We start from the raw sequence: 21,695 nt of genomic DNA on the forward strand, positions 1-21,695 counted from the left end.
AGCATGTTCTATATGTGTTATTAACCACCTCAGCTGGTGCATTAAAAGGTGCAACTCTAGCTGGTTCCTCTGTTGGTCAAACAGCACTTTGTACATAATTCACTAGGAACAACAATTTTTAAAAATGCATTCAAATCAGTCCCAAGCATCTTAGAACTTGTCATCAGTCTATGAAACTCTTTGGACCACTTGCCAGGTTCCTCTCTTGGTTTGGGAAAATTTGTCATAAAAGCATAAAGGGGACCACTAGTCCAAGGTATGTGCACTTAATTCCCTCCATGCACTTCTTTTAAAGGAAATGGCAGTCTTGCATTCTAGATCTGCAGCACGACTTTGCTCCTGCATGACAGAAGTAGAGGAATGGATGAGCCTCAGCTGTCTTAGGCTTAATGCGGGTAAAACAGAGGTCCTCATCCTGGGCAAACAGCTGTCTATTTTGTCTACGGCTTGGTGGGCGGATACATTGGGACCTCTTCCAACGCCCAAGCCCAAAGTGAAAAAAATGTAGGCATCTAGTTTGATTCCAAAAACTCATTCGAAAACCAAATCACAAGTCTAGCAGGACAGTGCTTTGGGATCTTAAAGACCCCTCCAACAATCCTTGCATACGTGCCAGAGGCAGCCAGAAAGACAGTGGTTCCGTCCCTCATCATTTCTAAACTGGACTTCTGCAGTGTATATATTTCGGAGTCTCATGTGCACGCTTTATGCAACTCCAGCGGGTGCAGAACATAGCAGCATGAGTACTGCTGAATTTACCTAGACACTCTTCCACAGCTACTGCCTTAGCCAAACTGCACTGGCTCCCTTTGAAAGAACGAGTCTCCTTTAAAGCACTCTGCTAATGCCACAGAATCCTCAGTGGCAAAGGCCCTAGTTACCTCTGTTCTCTGATCTCAGCCTACTCCCCTTAAAGATCTCTGAGATCATCCAATGCCTTTGTAGCATTCACCCTTAGAATAAAAAAGGGCATTGGAGGATGCTCGCTTAGCTTTTTAACAGCCAAACTGTGGAATTAACTACCTCTTCCACTGAGACAGGAGAAACTAGAGACCCCTTTCTGCAAAAAACTGAAAACATGGCTCTTCAGATCCATTCAGCCTTGCTCTCCAGTTTTTGTGCTCAGTACGGAGTATAGGGAACATTTGCGATGGGACACGTGTAACTGTGCACTTTACATAACACCTCATTATTATTAGATCATTCACACTCATTTTTGTTTTCTTCCTGTTTATGTACTTTTAAAAGTAACTTTCTTTTTCCAATTATCTATGTAACTCTTTACGTCTCCCCAGTCCGTAGTTTTCTCAACTAAATCATTAATGTGAGCTTGCAAAGTGACAAAAGCCCATTCCTCCTGTTCACTCACATCCATTTTATAATTTCTCTGTACATTTTTTGTTTCCCTGATATTACCTCATATTTATCCACTACTTCCTCAAGTTTATTATGTGCTTAATTCGCACATCTTGCTGATTCTCTGATCAAGATTCCCAATTCATGTACATTTTATGACATCAATCTATCTAAATCAACTGTTGCCTCTGAAAGTTCTCCAAATTCAATCTTTAAGAACTCAAACCTCCATCTCAATAGTAAGTACAGTAGATTCAGGAGAGGCAAGAGCAATAATAGGGACAGTAGTAGGAACAGTAACAACCGTAGTATTGTCAGGCACAGCATGTCCACTCAAAGTAACACTTTCACTTGTTACTGTAAGCACTGTCAATCCCTGTGCACTCTTACTCTGTTCTCCTAATGTACCATGACCAGTACCAATATAGAGAGCACTTGTTCCTGTGTACATGAAAATGGTCTAGAATTCGACAGATCAATTAAAAAGATATCCTGCTCTTCTGAATCTTTTTCATCGCTTTGTCTCTCATGGTCACCCTCATTAACTTTATTTTTGTCTGTTTCATGAATCACAGCAGAAAAAACTCTCACGCCATCTACCATAGCCTTTCTCCAGAATCTCTCCTTACTATCCCATTCGTTATAGAACTATCTCAACAAACCCTTATACTGTTTAATTTCCTTGTCTCTTTCTCTCATTTAGTCAATGCTCCAAATTGTGTAGGTTTAGGTCGAGGCTTCGGCTAATTCATTGTCTGTCTCAGGAAATCTAGTTTTCTAATGTTAAAGGTACCCTTTAAAGGAAATTGCAAGTCTTTGCCACCAGACATATTCATGCCAATCTCAAAACTATGTACATGTATAATGCCTAAAATCTGTCAATATTTTGATGCCCCCGCTGTGGTTTTGACCCGGCCGACTTCATCCATATGGTGTGGTCATGTCCGGAAGTAGGGGGCTACAGGAGGGGCATAGAAGCCGATCTCACGGAGGTATTGGGCTGGGAGGTGCCACACAACCCTAGACACACCCTTCTGGGCATCACGGACGGTCTAGATGGCACACGTGCTGAGAAGCTATTCCTTATGACGGCGTTAATGGTGGCGAAAAGAGATATTGCAGCGGCATGGAAGCACCCACAGCCGCCTACCCTGGCCAAATGGAGTGCTGGTGTGGACTGGTGTGCGGCACAGGAACGGACCTTCTATCAGGCGAGGGGCTGCCCTAAGAAATATCGTAGGGTATGGGGGAAATGGTTGGGCAATGTATTCTGAATAGGTGCTTCGGGGGGTGGTGGGGGCGGAGGAGGGGGGCTTCGGGTGGGGGCGGGGGGGTGGTGTGGTCTCATACCGTGCGATTGTACAGTGGTGGCTTTACAGGCTCAATGTTTCTTTTGTTGTGTCTTTTAAAACCAATAAAAACTTGTTTATCAAAAAAAAAATCTGACAATATTTTGAACGCAGGTTAACTATCTGGACTTGTGTCCCTTTGTACTAACTTTGCTAGGAGCTATAGGTTTTTTCAACATAATACCTATTCTTTTTCCTCACAATAATCCAAAACCACACAGTGCAGCTATGCTTAAGGTCAAGCAATAACAGTCGACTTTCAAAGTAACCAATCAATGACAATGTGATTCTGTGATGACATCTTACCAATCCAAGCGTGACTCCTCAGCTGGCTAACTAATTGCAATACAGCTTTTTCAGTGAAAGGAGTACCCCTGCAGCACTAGTCTATTCACACTAAAACAGACTCTCACTCAGCAGTAATCCCTCTCTGGCTAGTGTGCTTACTCCTGTGCACCGAAGAGCAAATAACACCAACCTAAGGTAAGAATACAAAAACTCTGAGAAGAATTCCCTCATGAACATACTGCTATTAATCTTCTGTGTTCTTTCCACTATGTAGTAATGGAACTGTTTTGTGCTGTGTGGTTTCTTGAGCTCTGTTAATAAAAAGAGTTAAAAAAAAAAACTCTGAGAAGAATTAAAAAATAAATCCCTATCTGTGTAAATGCAGAGCATCGCAAAACACACTACCAATTTGGAGACAAGTTCAACAACAATATCTTAAGATCTTGGATTACCACAAATCTGATTACCTAGTTCACAACATCATAAAACTAAAACCTTCAACACAAATTATAAGTAAAACAAGCACATCAAAATCACAGTAATTAACCCCTTCGCTGCTAGGCCTTCTATTCCCCCCCCCCCCCCCGCTAAGCCTTTTTTTTGCTATTTGGGGTAGTTAGCGCTTAGGCCCCTGTAACTTTTTGACCACCAGAGGTATCCATGCCAAATTTGCGTCTTTTTCTTCCAACATCATGGGGATTCTAAAAGTAGCCAGTGTTTGTGGAGTCCCCTGTAGGGGACCCAGAAATTAGCCAAAATACAGCTAAATGTTTTTTGAAAATCGGAAAAAAGGGCTACAGATGAAAGCGTCTGGTTTTTCCCTGCAAATGGTATCAAAAAAAGGGTTGTGGTGCTAAAATCACCATCTTCCAAGCTTTCAGGGACAGGCAGACTTTTGTCAAAAAACCAACATTTTTTACACAGTTTTGGCATCTTTCTGAGATATAGCTTATTTTTGCTATTGTTTGTGCTTTCAACCTCCTTCCAGTTAATGGTAGAAATGGGTATGAAAGCAATTATGGATCCTGGAAAGCTATAAATTTTAGAAAAGTAGACAACATTCTGAATTCAGCAAGGGTCATTTGTGTAGATCCTTCAAAGTTTCTATAAAGAAACTAACAGTTGAATATAGGAAAAATTGAAAATTAGTTGAAGAAAACAGCCATGTGTGTCAATGTTTTCACCTGTAACTTCTTCTAATGATGACAGCTGTTTGGAATCAATATACCGTTACATCCTCTGGACCTTTCTGGTTGTGGGGATATATGGGACTTGTAGGTTCACCAAGAACCCGATGAACCCAGAGCCAATAACTGAGCAGCATCTTGAAATGGTTTTTTATTATGTACCGGGTATATAGCAATTAATTTGGGAAAATATACACATTTAAATATCAGTATGAAAGACACCTATGTATTTCTGAAATTTGAACAAAATATAGAGTTTATAAACAGTAGATATTTGCACATTTTCGAAGTTGTGAGTACCCATTCTATCATGAGAAATATAGGTAATTTTACAAAATTACTTATTTTTTACACATTGTCTTTCATTTGAAAGGCAGAAATGCATACAGAAGTTTGAGAAAAAAATAATTTTTTCAGCTAAATTTGAGGTTTGCAGGGCATTCTGGGTAGGAAAACATTGGGGAATCCACGCAAGCCATATCTCGCAGGACTCCCCCGGGTGTCTAGTTTTCAGAAATGTGTGGGTTTGGTAGTTTTCCAAGATGGCCGCCGAGCCCGGGGCGAAAAACCCAGGTGACCCCCCCTTGCAAAACCAGACTGTTTTGTGATAGGTCATTTTGATGCCTCCTCAATACATTTTGGGCCCTTGCCTGTCGCAGGTACTTGAACCACTCACGCGAGTGACGTATCATTTTTATCGCAAGACCTGGGGGAACGCTGGGTGGTAGGAAATTTTCGGATCCACGTAGATTTCAGAACTTTCCCACACAGAAATTTGAGAAAAAAGTGATGTTTCAGCTAAATTTGAGGTTTGCAGGGCATTCTGGGTAGGAAAACGTTGGGGGACCCATGCAAGCCATACCTCACTGGACTACCCCGGGTGTCTAGTTTTCAGAAATGTGTGGATTTGGTAGGTTTCCTGTTAGAAATGGTGGTCTCTGGTTGGCAGTGGTATACACCTTAGTCCAAATAGGGACCCTTGCTTCTAGTCAGGGCCGAATGGCCCTAGCGGGCACCGGGCAATCCCCCGGTGCGCCGCACGGGTGGGGGTCGGTTTCGGGCCCCTGGGGGCCGTTTTTGTTACAGGGTCGAAATCGGCCCTGTAACAAAATCTGCCGAAAACCAGCCCTGGCAAAGAGCTCGGTGGCACCCCCAACCCGTGCACTTTGTCAGGGCCAGTTTTGGTTCCCAGTCCGGCCCTGCTTCCTGTCAGGGAAAGGGGGATACACTCCTGAATAACCCCTGCTCACCCCCTTGGTATCTTGGCATGAGCAGACAGGCTTATCTCAGAGGCAGTGTGGGAAGCATTTGTGAACACATACAGTAATACAGTGAAAACAATACAAATGGACACCACACCAGTTTAGAAAAATAAGGAATCTTTACTAGACTTAACACAAGACCAAACGACAAAAATCCACAATACTGTAATCAAAAATAGACATTAAAATGAATATATGATGTTACTTAGCATACCGTTACTCCGCAGATATTATTTTTACTTCGCAAATACCTTTACTACGCATGCTTTTAGTGTGCATGCTTTTACTTCGCAAATATAATACACATTCGCAGTTAATTATTACGCATACCGTTACAACACGTTATTGGTACTTTAAAACAAAAAAATAATCGTAATAGTAACCTATCCCCTGGCACGCACCCTGAACCCTAAAAATACCCCCTACACCCCAAAAACCCTATCTCATCCTGACCCCTAAAAATATCCCAGTACCCCAAAACCTAAATGCACCCTGAACCCTAAAATTGCCACCTACACACCAAAACCCTAACCCACCCTGACACCTAAAATTACCCCAGCACCCAAAAACCTAAACGCACCCTGAACCCCAAAAATACCCCAGTACCCCAAAACCTTACACGCACCCTGAACCCTCAAAATACCCCAAAACCCTAACCAACCCTGACCCCTAAAATTACCCGAGCACCCCAAAACCTAAACGCACCCTGAACCCCAAAAATACCCCAAAACCCTAACCCACTCTGACACCTAAAATTACCCCAGCACCCCAAAACCTAAACGCACCCTGAACCCTAAAAATACCACCTACATCCCAAAACCCTAACCAACCCTGACACCTAAATACACCCTGAACCCCGAAAATACCCTAGCACCCCAAAACCTTAAACACACCCTGAACCCTCAAAATACCCCATGCACCCAAAACCCTAACCCACCCTGACACCTAAAATTACCCCAGCTCCCCAAAACCTAAACGCACCCTGAACCCCAAAAATACCCCAGCACCCCAAAACCTTAAACGCACCCTAAACCCTAAAATTACCCCCTACACCCTAACCAACCCTGACCCCTCAAATTACCCCAGCACCCCAAAAATACCCCAGCACCCTAACACCTTAAAAGCACCCTGAACCCTAAAAATACCCCCTACACCCCAACACCCTAACCCACTCTGACCTCTAAAAATACCCCTGTACCCCAAAACCTAAACGCACCCTGAACCCCAAAAATATCCCAGCACCCCAAAACCTTAAACGCACCCTGAACCCTCAAAATACCCCTACACCCCAAAACCCTAACCCACCCTGACCTCTAAAAATACCCCTGTTCCCCAAAACTTTAATTTGCACAGTAACTCCATTATGCATAGTAAGTGCATGCTAAGTAATGGAACATGCGTATTAATTGCATGCTAAGTAAATGCATGCTAAGTAATGGAATCTATGAACTAACATATGCGTAGTAATGGTAATACGAAGTAATGACCGCATAGTAAAGGTAGAATACCCTTTAACATGGTAGAAATAGTTCAATATAGAAGGTAAATGCAACACTTTACTCTCAAAGTACCTTGGATGCGTCACGCAATTAAACAAAAGGGTCGCAGGGAAGGTGATGCGTTGGTTCCTTGCTTCGGGGGGAGGTGATGCGTTACGTCCTTACTGCAGCGCAGGGGAGATGATGCGTCGGTTCCTTACCAGAGAGGAGGTGATGCCTCGGTTTTTTACTGTGATCCGGTGCGATGCAACGAGATGGCGCCTCGATGCGACGATCCGGTGTGATGCGACAAAATGGCGTCTTGATGCAATGCGACAACGTTGGATGTGATGAGAGCACGTCCGACGGCCGTGCGGCGAACTCGGTAACTTCAAAGCCGCGATAGGCCCAGTGACATGCTTCTCCGGTGATGCGATGGCGACCTCTGCAGCGGCGACACGCTTCTCCGGGAGATGCGACACGCTTCGTTGATGATGCGACTGCGAACAGCTGCAGCCGTGGCACGCTTCTTCGGCGATGCGACGGCAAACAGCTGCAGCGGCGGCACGCTTCTCCTTGATGCGTCGCGCTTCTAGCTCCCAGCGTCTCGCAGTCTTCTCAGAGGGCCCAACCAACAGTAGGCACCTCTCTGCAGGCAGAATTCCTCAGCAAGGGAATTCAGAAGAACTGGTGGTGAAGTCTATTATCCCTGAGACTTCAGGCAGGAGGCAAGCACAGTTCAAGCCCTTGGAAATTCTTCTTCAAGATTGCAAAAGTACACACCAAGTTCCTTTTCTCCTTTCCTTGGCAGATAAAGTAACCACTGCAGGCTGACCCCAACAGCACAGCACAGGGGCAGTTTCCTACTTTAGCTTCCTTGGTTCTTCTCCTTGGCAAAGGGGTCGTCTGGATTCCCAGAAGTGATCTAAAATTCTGGGGTCTGGGTCCCCCTTTGTATACACAAAAATCCTTTGTCTCTGAAGGCACAGAGTGTCTGTACCTAGTCCAAACCAGTTCTGGGTGCATTCTGCCAGTGCGCAACTTCTGCCTTTGTCAGTGTGGGCCAGGTTCATCAGACACACCACAGGTGGTGGAGCCAGCATTGTGGAAGGCAGGCGCTGCACTATTCAGACCCAGGTGCTACTGCTCCCACCACTCCTCATGCAGATAGGTCTATTCAGCCTTGTGCTGACTCACCCTGTCTCCTGGAGCCACCCCAGTACCTGTCACTCACAAACCAGACATGGAATACACAACCTAGCAGAGTCAGGCTTGGATGGTTAGACAAGAAAATACCTACTTTCTAAAAGTGGTATTTTCAAACACGGAATGTTAAAACCAACTTCACTTAAAGATGTATTTTTTCATTCTGAATTCAGGCATACTAAAATCGAATTTCTACCTAGTTCCCCGAGTCAGTTAGGATTATAAGATGTTATAATCAAACTGCCCATTCTGGCCTATGGGAACAGGTAGCCTTGCAATAGTGAAAAACGAAATTGGCTGTTATTCACTATCAGGACATGCCACATACATCAGGGCATGTCCTACCTTTTACATACAACGCACCCTGCCCATGGGGGTACCTTGGGCCGACCTTAGGGGTGACTAACATGTATAAAAGGGAAGATTTAAGGACTGGCAAGTGGGTGCACTTGTCAAGTCGACATGGCAGCCCCAGGCTGCACACAGGCTCTGCAATGGCAGGCCTGAGTTACATTTTCCAAGCTGCTTCTGTGGGTGGCACAACCAGTGCTGCAAGCCCACCAGCAGCATTTGATTTACAGGCCCTGTGCACACATGGTGCACTGTACTAGGGTCTGACAAGTAAATCAAATAAACCAATCATGGAGTCACTAATCCAATACAACATTTTACAATAGGGAGCACTTGCACTTTGGCACTGAATAGCAGTGGCAAAGTGCCCAAAGCATCTAGACCAGCAAAACACATAGCAAAAATACAGAAGGCAACAGCAGAAAAATGGAAGGGAGACCCACGCCAATGGTGCCGAGTCTAACACGTGTCCCCTCCAACTGAAATGTGGGGATAACTACCCACCCCTTGGGAGTTCTCTTCACTAAGGAGGAAAAATCTGGACAGACCATCAGCATTGGCGTGTTCTGTACCAGGGTGGTGTTCCACCGTGAAGTCCATCCCCTGTAGGGAAATGGACCACCTCAACAGCTTTGGATTCTCACCCCTTATCTGCATCAACCATCTGAGGGGCTTGTGGTCTGTCTGAACCCGGAAGTGAGTCCCAAACAAGTATGGTCTCAACTTCTTCCGTGCCCAGACCACAGCAAATGCCTCACGCTCAATTGCACTCCACCTCTGTTCCCGTGGAAGTAACCTCCTACTGATGAAGGCTACAGGTTGGTCTAGGCCCTCCTCATTTATCTGTGAAAGAACAGCCCACATACCATGCTCTGAAGCGCCTGTCTGTACAATGAACTCTATTGAGAAGTTGGGTGCCAGGAGCTTTCTGACAGGTGTCAGTCCAGTTCACTTTCTTGGGCTGCTTCCTGGAAGTCAGCTCTGTCAAGGGTGCAACAATGCTGCAATACCCCTTGACAAACCTCCTGTAATGCCCGGTGAGTCCTAAAAAGGCTCTCACCTCTGTCTGGGTCTTGGGGGGGTTCCCAAGCCAGGATGGTCTCAATCTTGGGCTGCAGAGGCGAAACCTGGCTGCTCCCAATCTGGTATCCCAAGTACACCACAGAACCCTGCCCGATCTGGCACTTACTCGCCTTGATCGTGAGGCCTGCTCTCTGCAGCGCCATCAACACTTCCCAGAGGTGGCGCAGATGTTCTTCCCAACTGGTGCTGAACACTGCAATGTCATCCAGGTAGGCGGCACTGAAGTCTTCCAGTCCAGCCAACACCTGCTTGACCACCCTCTGAAATGTGGCATGGGCATTCTTCATCCCCAAGGGCATAACCCGGAATTGCTAGTGCCCGTCTGGTGTGGAGAATGCTGACCTCTCGTTTGCCCCATCAGTCAAGGCGATCTGCAAGTACCCAGACGTTAGATCAAACGTGCTGAGGTACCTGGCAGCCCCTAACCGATCAATGAGCTCATCAGCTCTAGGGATGGGGTGCGCGTCAGTACTGGTGACTGAATTGAGCCCTCGGTAGTCCACACAGAACCGGAGTTCTGGTGTGGCACCCGGTGCGGCAGACTTTGGGACCAAGACCACTGGGCTGGCCCACGGACTGTTAGGGGACTCAATCACCCCTAAGGCAAGCATCTTGGAGACCTCCTCCTTGGTGCAAGCTCTCACCCTGTCAGTCACTCTGTAAGTTTTGTGCTTAACAGGAGGACTGTCCCCAGTGTCTACTTCATGGACACACCAATCAGTGACACTTGGAATCAGGGAGAAAAGATAAGAAACCTGCCCCAACAACTGGCGACAGTTATTCTGCTGCTCAGGGGTCAAGGTGGAAGAGAGGTTTACACCATCCACTGACCCATCTTGCTCTCTTGCAGACAGAAGGTCAGGAAGAGGCTCAGTCTCCTCCTCCATTCCATCATCTGTCGCTAGGAGCATGCCCACTTCGGAACTTTCTAAGTGGGGCTTCAGGCGGTTGACATGTATGGCCCGCAAAGGGTTCCTTGGAGACCGCAAGTCCACCAAGTAGGTGACATCACTCTTGCGCTCCACCACCTCAAATGGTCCGGTCCACTTATCCTGGAGCGCACAGGGCTCCACGGGCACCATGACCGAAACTTTCTGACCAGGCTGAAGCTCAATCAGAGTGGCATTCTGATCATACCACCGCTTCATCTCCTCCTGGCTGGCTTCCAGATTCGCCTGGGCGAGTTGCCTGAAAAGCCGGGTTTGGTTTCTGAAGGCCAGCATGCAACTATAAACATCCTGGGGAGGTTTCCTGGAAGCTTTCTCCCAGCCTTCCTTTACCAAACACAGAGGTCCTCTTACAGGGTGACCATAGAGCAATCCAAAGGGGATGAACCTTAAGGACTTCTGTGGCACCTCTCTGTAAGTAAAGAGAAGGCTTGGCAAGAGGACGTCCCACTTACGCCTCATAGGTTCCTCAAGACCCATAATCATGCCTTTGAGGGTCCGGTTACATCTCTCAACTAGCCCATTACCTTGGGGGTGGTAAGGAATGGTGAACTTATAAGTTACCCCACACTCTTGCCACAGGGACTTCATATACTTGGAAATTAAGTTTGTACCACGGTCTGACACCACGGTCTGGGGGAGCAGAAAGACTGTTGCATTTTTTGGCGGGGGACACTGACCTTGCCCATCTTTGGCAGCCCCCACCCCAACATCAAATAAAAAAAATCCCTGGTTTCTAATGGGCTTTCTGCCCCCACGGGGGCAGATTGGGGGCTACTGCCTCCCACTGCACCCTGGGGGGACAGAAGACTGACATTTCTCTGGGGGGCATTGCCATTCCCTTTTTGGGCAGCTCCCACCCCAACGTCAATAAAAAATAAAAAATCCCTGGTTTCTATTGGGCTTTCTGTCCCCCAGGGGCAGAAAGACTGACATTTCTCTGGGGGGTGGGTGGGTGCATTGCCATGCCCTTTTTTGGGCAGCCCCTACCCCAACGTCAATAAAATAAATCCCTGGTTTCTAGTGGGCTTTCTGCCCCCCCCAAAACAATATGGGGGGATAAAAGGCCCTTGCCCAAGGGGCCACTCCCCCCTCCCTGGTGCTAGTGGATGGATCCCTGCTTGGGGATCGCCCTCCTGAGGTGATCCCAAAGCAGGGATCCACTAGGGAAGGGTACCATTCTCCCCTTTCCAATGATACCGCTCCCATCTTTTTCGGTGCTCGGGGGGTTGAGATAGCCCCACAAGCACTGAAACTGAGAAACTGAAATTAGGTTTCAGTTTAGTTTTCGTTGCAATGACGATTGCGTGCCATGCGCGCGATCGTCATTGCAACGAAATGCAAAAATAGGCCTGGGGAGGTTTGGGAAGCTCTTCCCCACCTCCCCAAGCAAATAAAAATGGGAAATCCCTCTGCTGTCTGCAGCAGAGGGATTTTCTGAGCATGTGCTCATGACGGAATGGTTCCGTCATGAGCACATTAGCACTGGTGCTCATGACGGAACCATTCCGTCATGAGCACCCAAAGGGTTAAACCACCAATCAAATCAAAAATCAACATCATGTAACCAAAAATCTCACATGCAACATAACAATCTATCACTCGCCCAAGACTGCACTCTCAACTACAACTCTCAGAATGCATCATTAGCACACCAAAATACTCTCAATGCCAAGACTCACTCCGCTCTCCCAACACTTACAACAATCCTTTTGCTCCGGAATACCCACAGGGCTGTCAAGAACTTAGCAAATAATCCATAAGGAAATTCGAATAGAAAAATCCACAACAAAATCAATAGTGCAGTGGATTTGGGAATGTAGACAGAAAGAAGTCTAGGGATGGTCACAAATATGTAGGTACCTTTTTATCTCCTAACCATCCTCTGCTACCAACGTTTGTGGGTGCTACGAATCACAAAATTTGGCACCCTAAATGTCACCTTGTTAGCATGCCAATGGGTGGGTGGATTGTGAACGGTGTTTAACCTCAATTTCATGAGGCAATGTGTTCCAAGACAAGGCACAGAAACAGAATACCAACAATTCAATCACCTGAGGTAGGACAGACCCAATAAATGAGTTCCAGGGTGGAATTACAACATTCAGAGAGATTCAAAGGGTAAAATACAGAATTTGAAGGTGCAGACGCATGAAGTCATTGTCATGAAGGCATGGAAATAGGCTAAGTCAAAAATTATTCTAAGTCCCAAAAGATCAACAAAATCAGAAAGAAATCTGACAGCATCCCAAGTAGTGTAGGAAAGGCATCCCTAGGATTCTGTCTTACCCCCAAGATTGAGGGTTTACATTGGAAATCTTCTCACAAGACAGAATAAAAAGTGCAAATTCATCATGGCATGAGCAAAAGAATCTAATTTCAGCAAATCAAAGCACAGAAAATGAGCGTGGCAAAATGCCTTATCATCTAAGCACTATTTGAATACATGAATATTGATTCAGCCCACTCTATGTTAACCCCTTCCATGCTGCGCAAATTCCGCCGCTGTGCTGACGGAATCTTGCGCGGGCGTGGTCATGACGGAACGGTTCCGTCATGAGCACAGCTCAACCGTGGCTCATGACGGAACCGTTCCGTCATGAGCACCGAAGGGGTTAATATCATCTGAAGATGGAAGAACAAACAACAGTGAACTATTGTGAGTGAATGTAATCCATCAAGCAGGTGGAAGCAATCTTAAAGGTTGTAACATTAAGGAGCTCATGTTAGAGAGATTCATTGAGAACAGCTTCATTTGCAAATAAACAAACATGACTCTGCTTGACTGTGTGCAGCAGAAATAATAAACAGTGAATAGGCAGAGTGAGACATCCATTTAAACAAAATAGTGTTGAGGCCTTGTTGCAGCCTAGTTAGCATAAGACAAGAAAAGGCACTTTAACAGGTCAAATTAAAATTGTTGCAAAGACAATAACATCATAGAAGTATATGCATGTAAATTTGAGTGTAGATCCATATCCTGCACAGTTCTATAAATGCACAAAACTTGTACAAGTTTATAAAATAGGCGGCCTTATGTCACGACTTGCTCCCTGCGTTCTCATGTCCACCACCAGGGGGCTGAACTGTGGGACTCTCCAGTGGCCTAATAAGCTTCCAGACCCTCCCTTTCATGTACATTCTGACTTCCAGTCATTTGGATTCTACTTGCAAATTGCCATCCATTCACAATCCATGCTTGGTTTTGTGAAAGCCAGCCTGCTCATGCTTGAAGCAAGGAAGCAAAAGACACACAATTGAAGCCAGTCTGCTCATGGCTGAAACTCCATTACCGAGAATTCGCTGCTCACTGCTTCGTCTCCACCCCTGCAGGCCAAGGATGGGTGGAGGAATTCAGCTCATCTATGGCTGGCTGTTGCTATCCTGCTTACACCTGATGCATGTGATTACTGTGAGCTCTTTTAAGCCCCAGCTCCCTTCAGGTCAAGGTTGGTCATTGTAGCTGTGTACCTGTGAGAACAACCCTTGTTTCCAGTGTTTCCTAAGCTTTTGATATCCTTGTTTCAGGAATTCCTGAGCTATAGCTATTCCTTGTGCCTGAATTAGCATTGCCTTCAGTGCTACCTTGTTTCCTGAGCTATAGTTAATCTTTGTTCCTGTTTCTGAGCTTCAGCTATTTCTTGTTCCTGATTTGCACTGCTTGCACTGCTCTCTTGACTCCTTGTTCCTGAGCTGTAGCTATTTCCTGTTTCCTTGAACTAGCCCTGCCTGCAGTGCTACCTTGACTCCTGAGCTATAGTAATTTCATTTTCCTGAACTATCTCTGCCTGCAGTGCTACCTTGGCTCTTGAATTTTTGCTCAATTCGTGTTTCTGCTCCAGCACAGCCTTCAGTGATACTATGTTTTCTTGACTTCTGATTCAATTCTGTTCTAGTGTACCCTTGTAGCCTCTCCTTCTCTATTAACCTTTTTCCAGTCCCTGCCGTTCTTCTCACTTCCTTGGTTCCAGTTCCTAGTTTACTGTCTTTCTATTCCTGCTGTCTTGCTTCTGTTGCCTTGTATGTTTGTTACTTGCTTTCTGCCAAGTGTGCCCTGTGATTTCCTTCCTTTCCTGTTAAGCACTCCTCCTTGCTAGCTCCTTGTCTATTGTGCTTGTGTTTAGTTCTACCCCCTTGCTGTTACTGCCTTGCGTGTTGCTATTTGATTGCCAGGATCCGTGGGCACAGCTGACTACCCAGGTAGTGTTTCTTGTTCACTGTGAGTATTGTCTTTGAGTTACATTTATAACATCACCATTGGTATCAGCTCCACAGATCCTGCCTTTGCAGGCAAATCCTATATGTGGGTATTTGCAGTCAGTATCTGTAACAGCAATTGTGGGTGAGGAACTTACTGAGCTTCAGTCTTACCGTGTGGAGCTCCTGAGTGCTTTACCCCACATTTCCTTTATTGTTAATATTTTATATATAAGTGCATTGCACATTCGTCCTGGATGTAGTGATTCTGAATGCTGAACCGCCTCATGAGTGCCTGTCCTTTTTGAGTCTTAGCTATCTTGTTCACTTGTTCCAATCGTGGCGCACAGCACACAAGATCATTGGGCATTCAGAAAACAGATCAAAACCTGTCTGTTTTCATCCATCTAGCACACAATGTGTGGGCTTGCTGCACTCTTGTCCCTGGGCTTTTAGAAACAGATAATACCTGGCTGTCTTTCCATCTGGCTAGCAACACTCCCCACGGTCACGCGTCCTCGAGCGCTGGGACGCCCCATTGTTGTGGCAGCCATGCGCTATACAAGCACCCCTAACATAACATAACATTACATTGTACAGGCTTCCCCTTTGGATCCCTTTTTCTCCTCTGACTTCCTGTGTGATCCTGGGCAGCGCTGTTCTACTCTTTCTGTGTACGTTTTCTACCCAGTTCCCAGTCCTTGCCCAAGTCCCTTACTGTGTTCCCGACATAGTCCCGACACCTTAGCTCTCCCTGAGATGATCAGAATTAAAAATCTCATGACAATCCTAGAGAACTTTACGCCTTCTCGCTTCATCCAGGGCGACCACTTCACACATTATGAATATAAAGCCCTTTTTGTTCTTTCTGGGAACTGGCTTGCCTTAGTTACAGCACCTAGCATGGGAACCCTTTCTTCTTCTCTCTGTCTTGCATGTGGGATCCCTCAGAAGCACTGGAAGCATTAGAACAAACAGGCAGAGAAGCTCTTGCCCCAAGGGCAGGCTTTCATCTACCCTGGAATTACAGGAAATCACACACAAGACTTTATCTATGGGTCGGAACATAACTTAAGCTACAATTTGCTGAAGTAATTATTATGGAGTAGTAGGAGTATGTTTGTTAAACACAGATTGTCATTGCAGCACTGTAGGCTTATGAAATGCGCCACTAGAAAGAGGTGGCCTATATAAGGCCTCATGACAAGTGCCCCCGGTAGCCCCACTTTATCAAGACGTTACTGATACTGGAGGTATTAATAATACTATGGCCCTCTTTACGCATCAAGGGTTAAATTCTGATTCCAGTACAAATACATGTTTTTCACAGGAATCGCAGCTGAGTTTTGTGATAATTATCACATCCTTGCAGTTTTCCCCTGTCAAATTCTGACAGATCAAACCTGCTGAAATGCATTGGGAGGAAAGACTTGGATAAAGGTAAAGTTTGCAGAATTCAGTGTGTTAAAAATTGATTCAGCAGATTATGCCCCATATTCCTTCAGGGACCTCCTAGTACTGAAAATACACAAGTAGCTTATCCCTGCTGCTCCAAATGAAATTAAATTGTGTGGGCCTCTGGTTGTACACATATACAACTGTAGTGATCGCATTAACCATTAGAGGTTTCATAACATAAATTAGAACATTGGAATGTGGAGCACTCCATTGTAGACAATGGAGTGCTCCATGCTTCTACGGGCCGGTAAAGGCCCGCAGAGCAACATTCCAATGTTTTACAAAAGCCTCTCGAAGCTCGAGGGGATTTTAAATCTCCTCGAGCTTCGAGAAGCCTTTGTTTAATTTGTTAGAACATTCTGCCCTCTAGTGGCAGAATGTTCTAATAGCCTTATAGCCCTTCGTAGCAGGGCTATACCGCTATTAAAGTCCCGCTGCTTTAGTTAAAGTCCCTCGCCTTCGGCTCGGGCCTTTAACGCTGCAGCGGGTCTTTAATAGCCGGTATAGCCCGCTACGGCGGGCTATGAGGCTATAATAGTGCATTTCCCATTGATTAGTTTAACATTTATTCATTTTTCAGTGCAATACTTTATATGTAGTCACCAGATGGTGAGGGATCAACAAAATAGTTACATAATATTTTGCTCTTTTTAGCCACGCCTTTGGTTACGTCTCTGTGATTACTGACTACGTCCGCATGACAGTATCCATACTTTTTTTAAATGCATTTGAACCGCTGCATTGAAAAGCTTCAAGGTGGTGGAGCCAACAGATTAATAAGGAGTGCAGAGCCAAGGGATTGGCTCGGATCTTAGAGATCATGCACGAGCCAAGCCATGATGTGTTTGCTATGTAAATCATATAACGTCATGTAAAATGTGATATAATTCAAGAGAAGTATATTTCTTTAACATGTGAAGCACTGACGTTAATACATCACGTTAAAGTCTATTAAATCAAATACAATAGATTTTTATACAACTCACATATTTGAAAGTGCTTTCATACGTATTAATGAAGAAAAAAGAGTTTTGGTGAAGTAAAAACATTTGCCTAAAATCACACAACTTAAGCATGGAAGCCACAATTTATGCCGGTTTTCCAGTTTAACTTTGTACAACTCAGCCAGGAAATGGATGTTTGTCTTTCCTTATGTGAAGGGCTTTGTTTTTACTTCTTTGTGCATTTTCTGAAGTTTTTATATAGTGTGAACTCGACCCAAAGGTACTGAAACACTTTACATGAGCACCACTAATATTGCCCGATCGGGAGATTAAGTAGTTTACCCAGAATGACAGGATGTTGTGCCGTTGCAGAGACTCGAACCTGGTTCCCTAGTTCCAAAGTCAGCAGCCCTGTCCCTAATGCAGCAAGCTGAGTAGAGGGAAGGAGGTAGGCAGAACTCACATGAAAGCTCGGCTCATTATGGGATTGAGTTTCCAACAGGACCTCGAGCTGAGCCAGAGCCAGGATTCAGGCTCAAGCCTGGCTCAAGTGTTCAGTGGCTCGCTCACCTCTAGAACAGCTATATAATGTCTAAAAACTCAGTGATATTAGCATATGCTGTCTTGCGTTCCCTTACCTTCATTAGGGCCCTTTTTAGTTTACATATTGTGTCAGATTAGCCTGTGAATTGTATTTATTTAACACAGTATACTAATCATCTTACAGAGTTGTACAAAAACACTGTATTCTGGTCCAAGGAAAATGAGAAAAATAAATGAATCTTATTAGTGGTTTAAGTGCACTATGTGTGACTGGGAACCCCGGGTCCAAATCCCAGATTTCTTCATGGTATAAGTGTATGATCTTAGTCAAATCAATTTACTTCATGTGTCTAATTTACTTGATAGTGACATTTGAGAGCACTTTCAAGTAATTCACTTATAGATCGACTTTGTACAAAAACCTCACTTGTGTGTTTTATTAGTCTGGGATGTTCCACAGTCCATAACAATAATATTGGACATGATGTAAGGAACACCAGACAATTGGTTGACTTTGTTTACTCCTGGTGTTGTTCAGAGCAGGGTTAATGAATGTTTCAAAGTTCATGTTTAGAAACTTTCACTTCAAATAAATGTCAATGCAATGTTGTGATCCAATGCACTAAACTGAAACACTACCATATGTTTTTTTAAAACATTTTATTGTTGCATGCCAAAAGAGGTTATATAACATGATAGTAGCCAATCAATTATTCAACAGGTTTGTTTATTTAGACCATGGCCTATAAACATTACCAAAAATGCATCCTAAAATGATACATACATTAAAAGGGATTAAAAGACACATATCCAACAAATGTACATACAGTAATGTAAGAGAAAATGGTCTGATGGAGGGTCTCTTACGAAACCCACCGATTATCTTACATATTACCTGACAAACCTTCTAAAAGCTCTCGTATTGTAATTAAAAATCTCCCAATTACACATGCAACATTTAAAAATCTCATATTTATCAACAAACTTAGCTGATCAAAATAGGTTTTAAAAATGCGTTCCAGTCATCTAAATACCATAATTAGTCCAATAAAATATGTGCCCCGTTACATGTTATCTTCAACCCACAAATTGTGCATACCCTACTCATCTCTCATTGCTACTTTTGTCTTCATATCTACATAATATGGGTTTATCCTGACCCGAAAGTTTAACATAGCATTCCTAAGCTTGGGATTTGGTAGAGCCTCAATGCATGGAAATCTTCCATCAATGCTCCAACCTTTAACCAGAAACTGAGTAGACTATTTACCCCTCAGATATGGCACATTCTCATCTCTAGCACATTTTGTTGCAATTTAACTTCGAGGGCCGCATTGAGGAAAACTGCTGCTATGAAGTAATCAATGAAAACTGGAGCCATTAGATACTTTTTGTTGAGCACCCCTACATGCAGCAATATATTGATAGAATCTGCCATCACACAATTAGTGTTTCTTGGACAAAGATATAAAAAGGTATTGATGCCATCTTATGAGCTGTGCTGCAAGTTCTTGATAATAACTGGATTAACACTCACCTCAGACGAGACCTAAAACACCTTTGTCCCATGATGACCAGGAGGTGTATGTACTCTTGGGTTGGTTGTTAGTATGAATGGCTTGGTACAGTATGAATGTCGACATGATAGGTTAGTTTGATTGTGTGGTGAATGAATAGTGGTCCGATGAAGAATATTATATCGCATGTGTAAATGAGTATAGGATTTTTTTTCTATTTATGAAATGTATAAAAGGAAAAATATGGAAAGAAATCTCAATAATATGTATGTCTTTTAAAAACGTTTTTTGATACTACAAATGAAAATAAGTATACATTTCCAGAAAAATTTATAAAACATTTTTGATTAAATTATGATGTTGTACTGCTCGATTTTCCCGGCCTTCTTGTGTTGAAGGGTGATTAATGTGACTTCAGTCTCTTACCATCCAAGTCTAAGGGTTAGAGTAGTGAATGGAGCCTATTTACTAGGCACTTCGACATGATCCTGTGCTCTTGCCCGTGGATCAGGGCTTGCACACATGGCCTAGGGGATAGATTCGTTAGTATTAGGGATAACCTGTCCTGTAGGGAGGGTATTTCATGGAGCCGTGCTGAATTCAGGCCTGGTAGGCCTTAAACGGGAGAGACTCCATCTTTCTTTCTGCTCCGGCAGCTTGGGATGCTTCTAGGTCAAATGTAATGTTTTAGTTATGAGGTGTTATTCGCTTGGAGAGAACCGGTTCAGGCCGGCCCTTATCGAAGGATTGTATTTTTCTTCATGCCGAAAACACTACATCAGGCCGGCCGGCTGGGAACGTGTCCTTGGTACGGGGAGGTACAAGAATTTGGTGGGCGGCAGGTTACGGGCCGGAATTTTCCATGAGGAAACGCACCTCTATATTAGTGAAAGTCCGAGGCAGTTACTTGGCACTTGTTTCAGTCCGTAGGCGGCATCTAGCCGTTAGCAGTAAAGCTTCTACTTATTCCAGGGAAGACAGACGCCATCTTGAAGGCGGAGAACAACCGAGAGACAGATACTCTCCTAGCAGAATAGCCAGAGAGGAGAGAGTAGCCGATAAGGAAGAGGTCCCAGTGACTCGGAGAAGGGTGACTTCCAGGCGAGCCGAGGCACAGACGAGAAGGGAACCTAGATGACCACGGAGTGCAGGCTACACACTACTAAGGTGATGTCGACCCTTTCTTATTAGAGCGTACAACTTAACCTTTCACTTTTCTTTGCAGGTTATGTGTTATATTGTAATGTTATGTGATTGCGTATGTAATGAGTAATAAAGTACCCAGTTTGTAGTGAACCAACATGTGCTGCGTGTTCTTGTACAAGAGGGTAGCCTATTCTTCTAGTCAGCTGTGACTTGACGTGAACAGATGTTAACCCTGATCAGGTAAGTGGTAACTGAATAAGGGAGAGAGGAGCCCCTCGAACCAGAGAACAGGCTGTGCTCGAACTGGCAGTCCTTGTGTGATCTGATGAATAGTGAGACTGATTCCCTTGTTGTATGTTATGGTGATCATAGGATGAACTTGTGCTGATACTGCCGTCTGGGTAGAGAGGTCTGGATCCGTATGGGATCGCGAGGCCGCCGATTGTGCTGATACTGCCGTCTGGGTAGAGAGGTCTGGATCCGTATGGGATCGCGAGGCCGCCGATTGTGCTGATACTGCCGTCTGGGTAGAGAGGTCTGGATCCGTATGGGATCGCGAGGCCGCCGATTGTGCTGATACTGCCGTCTGGGTAGAGAGGTCTGGATCCGTATGGGATCGCGAGGCCGCCGATTGTGCTGATACTGCCGTCTGGGTAGAGAGGTCTGGATCCGTATGGGATCGCGAGGCCGCCGATTGTGCCGATACTGCCGTCTGGGTAGATAGGTCTGGATTCGTATGGGATCGCGAGGCCGCCGATTGTGTCTGAGACTGCCGTCTGGGTAGAGAGGTCTGGATCCGTATGGGATCGCGAGGCCGCCACTTGTGATACTGTCGTATGGGCAGAGAGGTCTGGATCCGTATGGGATCGCGAGGCCGCCACTTGTGATACTGTCGTATGGGCAGAGAGGTCTGGATCCGTATGGGATCGCGAGGCCGCCGATTATAAGAGGTCTTGGTATATATGAGTAGGAATTCCCTGTCCTTAGGTGGTATATACATGTGGTTACTTATTGTGAATAGGCCCTAGGGAGGGGGTAACGTTCTGGCTGGGTTAGAGAGGCTCTGATGAGCGGGTTCTATCTGATCCGAAAACCCAAGCAGAACATTTGGCGTCACGAACCGTTTACGAAACCTGTGTGCGTTGTGGTTGTATCGTGTTTGCTTTCGGCGCGTGCGTGGTTTTGTTTGTATATTATTTGTGGTATAATTGTGTGTATAGTTTTTCTTCTTCTTTCTTTTCTTTTTCTTCTTTCTTTTCCGAGATGTTTTCTAGAAAGTCGAAATCTACTTTTAAGTTGCCCGTTGATATTCCCGGCTGGGATTCAACGCCTTATGAAGCCTTAGCCCGTGAGTGGGCTGATTCTACTGGTTTGAGTGAGAAT

The 21,695-nt window shown here is 44.9% G+C and overlaps 1 protein-coding gene across 1 annotated transcript in view; it reads right to left on the minus strand.

The window, feature by feature from the left end:
• ACOXL (acyl-CoA oxidase like) overlaps positions 1–21,695 on the minus strand; it is a 1,019,872-nt gene that overhangs the window by 721,951 nt on the left and 276,226 nt on the right. The window lies entirely within an intron of this gene.

Source organism: Triturus cristatus, chromosome 6 (assembly GCF_964204655.1).
Source record: "Triturus cristatus chromosome 6, aTriCri1.1, whole genome shotgun sequence".
Lineage (NCBI taxonomy): Eukaryota > Metazoa > Chordata > Amphibia > Caudata > Salamandridae > Triturus > Triturus cristatus.